Genomic DNA, 5,200 nt, shown 5'->3' with positions numbered 1-5,200 from the left:
TTTTTCCTGGGGGAGGGGAAGAGGTGTCCTTTACTTCTTTTTCTAAATTCTGGAGCTAAATACTTAACTAAATTGTTTTCAGAGTTTCTTTTATTTCCTATTAGACTCATTTTTTTGGGCTTCCAAGAGTGTTCCAGAAAAACATGTATTTCTGCTTTATTGACTATGCCAAAGCCTTTGACTGTGTGGATCACAATAAACTGTGGGAAATTCTGAAAGAGATGGGAACACCAGTCCACCTGATCTGCCTCTTGAGAAATTTGGATGCATGTCAGGAAGCAACAGTTAGAACTGGGCATGGAACAACAGACTGGTTCCAAATAGGAAAAGGAGTACATGAAGGCTGTATACTGTCACCCTGTTTATTTAACTTCTATGCAGAGTACATCATGAGAAATGCTGGACTGGAAGAAACACAAGCTGGAATCAAGATTGCCAGGAGAAATATCTAACCTCAGATATGCAGATGACACCACCCTTATGGTAGAAAGTGAAGAGGAACTAAAAAGCCTCTTGATGAAAGTGAAAGTGGAGAGTGAAAAAATTGGCTTAAAGCTCAACGTTCAGAAAACGAAGATCATGGCATCTGGTCCCATCACTTCATGGGAAATAGATGGGGAAACAGTGGAAACAGTGGCAGACTTTATTTTTCTGGGCTCCAAAATCACTGCAGATGGTGACTGCAGCCATGAAATGAAAAGATGCTTCCTCCTTGGAAGGAAAGTTATGACCAACTTAGATAGCATATTCAAAAGCAGAGACATTACTTTGCCAACAAAGATTCGTCTTGTTAAGGCTATGGTTTTTCCAGTGGTCATGTATGGATGTGAGAGTTGGACTGTGAAGAAGGCTGAGCGCCGAAGAATTGATGCTTTTGAACTGTGGTGTTGGAGAAGACTATTGAGAGTCCCTTGGACTGCAAGGAGATCCAACCAGTCCATTCTGAAGGAGATCAGCCCTGGGATTTCTTTGGAAGGAATGATGCTAAAACTGAAACTCCAGTACTTTGGCCACCTCTTGCAAAGAGTTGACTCATTGGAAAAGACTCTGATGCTGGGAGGGATTGGGGGCAAAAGGAGAAGGGGATGACAGAGGATGAGATGGCTAGATGGCATCTCTGACTCGATGGACATGAGTCTGAGTGAACTCCGGGAGTTGGTGATGGACAGGGAGTCCTGCAGTGCTGCGATTCATGGGGTCGCAAAGAGTGGGACACGACTGAGCAACTGATCTGATCTGATCTGAGTGGTAAAGAATCCTGTACCAATGCAGGAGATGCAGGTTTGAGCCCTGTGTCAGGAAGATCCCCTGGAGAAAGAAATGGCAACCCACTCCAGTGTTCGTGGCTGGGAAATCCCATGGACAGAGGAGCCTAGTGGGCTATAAAGGCCATGGTGTTACAAAAGAGTCAGACATGACAGTGACTAAGTAACAAACATTCATTTTCTATTAAAATTTCTCTCTAGGCCCAGTTTTAGCTTTATCTCTATTTTTCATTTGTTGGAGAAGAAAATGGCAAGAAGAGAAAATATATAAAGACTTTATAACAGAAGAAAAACAAACAAAAGAGTAAGACTTTATTTATGGAGGGTGGAAGTAGGGTAAGGCATAATAGAAGCTGCAAGGTAGTGACAGAGGCACAATTGTATGTACATAATTAATATTACAACTTTAGTAACATCATTTTTCTACCATTGTTTGTTCAGTTTTACTAACTTTCAGGGGAAAATAACAAAGGAAACAATTAATACTGTTTACAAAAAGCTCAGAAATGCTATTAAACTCCTATATCCAGTCACCTTAAGATGTAAATGTTTCTACAAGATATGAAATAAGGCACAAAATATCTTTCCTTCAGTGCATTATTTCATACTCTTTACCCAATTCTGATCCTTCTTTTGTATGTCTTGGGGCTTGCCTGGCGTCTCAAATGGTAAAGAATCTGCCTGCAATTCAGGAGATGAGTTCAATCCCTGGGTCAGGAAAATTCCTCTGGAGAAGAGAATGCTTACCCACTCCAGTGTTCTTGCCTGGAGAATTCCATGGACAGAGAAGCCTGGCAAACTAATATTATGTCAGAAGATTTTTGTGAGGGAATAAAAGGGATGTGCTTTTGAACTGTGGTGTTGGAAAAGACTCTTGAGAGTCCCTTGGACTGCAAGGAGATCCAACCAGTCCAGCCTAAAGGAGATCAGTCCTGGGTATACATTGGAGGGACTGATGTTGAAGCTGAAACTCCAATACTTTGGCCACCTGATGCAGAGAGCTGACTCATTTGAAAAGAGCCTGATGCTGGGAAAGATTGAAGGCAGGAGGAGAAGGGGACGACAGAGGATGATATGGTTGGGTGGCATCACCGACACAATGAACACGGGTTTGGGTGGACTCCGGGAGTTGGTGATGGACAGGGAGGCCTGGAGTGCTGTGGTTCATGGGGTTGCAAAGAGTTGGACATGACTGAGCAACTGAACTGGACTGAAAGGAGATGTATTTGGAAATGATATTGTCAGAAGAGACAGGAAAGCACTAAATTTTACTACCATTTCTGTCTTTTCCTTTGTGTGTCAGTTGCTCAGTCATGTCCAACTCTTTGTGATCCCTTGGAGTGTAATGCTCCTGACTCCAAAACCCATGGGATTTCCCAGGCTAGAATACTAGAGTGAGTTGCCATTTCCTTCTCCACGGGATCTTCCCTCTTAGAGTCTTGTAATCTTCATTATCTACCCTTGAGTACTTAAGAATTAGAGCTGGTGCTAGAAAGTTTAGAATTCAAGTTCAGCAATAGTAGATCATAATACCAGAACTATAGAATCCCTATGTTTAAACCAGGACAAAAAATACATTTATATGACATTAGGGGATTGAAGATTAACATTTCTTAGATTCCCTCAAATCAGAAGAATAAAGAGAGAATTTTTTTTTCCAGGGAATCATGGATTTTTTAAAAAGAGAATCTAATAAAACTTCCAATTCCAGTTGATTGTTCTTCAAGCTTTCATACCGTCACTTTACCAGGCACAAAGGTTATTTTATAACCTCACATATAACCTCTCTTACTCCTTTCACTGTCTCATGCATCCCTTACTCCAGCTATAGTAACCATGTATAATCCTTGGTGTATCAGGCTATGTCAATTTCATTGACTTCAGAGACCTGTGCCCTGGGCCTGGAAGATCCTTACGTTTTTACATGTTACATATTATTCTTAGTTCAAGTAGTTAGCTCTTCAAACAATTCTTTGAATCTGCAATTTAACCTAGATATTTTCTTCAGTGTCATATAGCCTTCTGGATATAATTCTATGATAACAGTCCTATTCACTGCCATTATTATATATATTTAACTTTATGTCCCTGACACTAGACTATATAAACTAGACTATAGAGGACAAGGATGTTTCTAATATAAACTTGTATTACCACCACTAAGGAAAAGTGTAATGTTACTCACAATAAAATGTTGAAGGAAGGGAGGAAGAAAGTAAGGTTATTTCTATCTAGGACATTGCATGATCAGACTTGCTACTCTGTGTTTGGAAACAGTTTGTAGAAAGCTTTACAGATTTGTTTGGTCTTCACACTATATATAATAGGGTTCAGCATTGAGGGAAATAGAAAATGGAGATTTGACATCAGTGTATGGACATATGGAGGAGTATTATGCCCAAACCGATGTACCAAAGCCAGGATGACCCAGGGGATGTAGAAGATGGCAACAGCACCAATGTGAGAGATGCAAGTGCCAAAAGCCTTTTGCCTTTCCTCTGGGGAGGCGATGCTAAGGATGGACTTGATGATCAGCATGTAGGAGAGGAAAATGCAGGGAATATCTATACCTGAGGTCAGAATGAGAGCAACTAAACCACAGATACTGTTCACCTTGATACTTGAGCAAGAACACTTAATCACATCAGGGTGGTAGCAATAGGAGTGAGAAAGCACATTAGGACCACAGAAGGATAACCTCTTAAGGAGCAGGAGCAAGGGCATCAGGTTGACCAGCATTTGTACAAAAATTACCATACCAGCTTTGATGATTCTAGAGTTGGTTGGAATCATAGCATACCTTAGGGGATTGCGGATGGCAACAAAGCAGTCAAAAGCCATGGCCAAAAGCACAGAAGATTCCATGAGGGTGAATCCATGCAGAAAGAACATCTGCAGAATGCAAGCATCCAGGCTGATGACCCTGGCATTGAACCAGAGGACACCAAGTGTCGTGGGAAGAGAGGAAATAGTGATACTAATGTCGGTGGTGGAGAGCATGGAGAGGAAGTAGTACATGGGCTCATGGAGGCTGGAGTTTGTGATCATTACATACAGGATGGTGCATTCCCCAAAAGGGCAATCACACAAAGGCACCAAAAGGGGATAGAAAACCAGATGTGAAAACGTTCTAGCCCTGGAACTCCAGTCAAGAAGAAAGTTGGGGAAGTGGAATTACCAATCGACAGCATGGTGGCCTGAGTGAAATGGTATTCTCCTTCACTTAGTTCCTGCAATGATACATTTCATTGAGTCAAAACTACTGTCTGTCAGATATTCTGAAAATTGTTCTAATTATTATACCTCATGTAGTCCCTACAGAGTTAGAGGTAGCTTTTATCTATCATCTTTATTGTACAGATAAATTTTAGCTAGATTAAATTAATCCATTAAACAAGTAAAAGACAGTGTGACTCAAACCTCTCATTTTTCCTACTCTGTCATACTTAGCATATGCTATGAACAGCAGGACTGAAGCTAGGGTGAGGCAAGTAAGACATTTGCCTTGGGAATGGAATATAAGGATGGTGCTAAAAGAAAAAAACAACTCACAGCAATTGGATAGATAACATTTTTATGCAATATTTACAGAAGTCAAAACCAATGCAAAAATATCCATGACAAACAGAACATCAAAATTCTGAACCAGAGCTGTGTCAAACCACACTGGAGTCCAAAGCAAAATGAAAAATGTACATCACTATGTACATGTTTTTATGCATTTTTTGATGCTTAATGTTTTCCAGAACATTAACATAACTTGAAAATGTTGACAAATGAAAAGTAATTGTATTAAATCTCACATTATTATTTCATATTTAAATATTTTATTTATATCATAATAGAATTATAACTTTACTTCAGCTAATTATAAATTATTTATAATTCTCACGTATCTCCAATATGGCACATTTCTCAACTGAAAATGAAATAAG

At 39.9% G+C, this 5,200-nt stretch overlaps 1 pseudogene; it reads right to left on the bottom strand.

Annotated features, from left to right (window-relative positions):
* Positions 1-3,521: 3,521 nt before the first annotated feature.
* LOC129629125 (olfactory receptor 51F1-like) lies at positions 3,522-4,456 on the bottom strand (annotated as a pseudogene).
* Between the last annotated feature and the right edge of the window lie 744 nt (positions 4,457-5,200).

This window comes from Bubalus kerabau, chromosome 15, assembly GCF_029407905.1.
Source record: "Bubalus kerabau isolate K-KA32 ecotype Philippines breed swamp buffalo chromosome 15, PCC_UOA_SB_1v2, whole genome shotgun sequence".
Classification (NCBI taxonomy): domain Eukaryota; kingdom Metazoa; phylum Chordata; class Mammalia; order Artiodactyla; family Bovidae; genus Bubalus; species Bubalus kerabau.
This window is presented reverse-complemented; position numbering and strand designations above follow the sequence as displayed.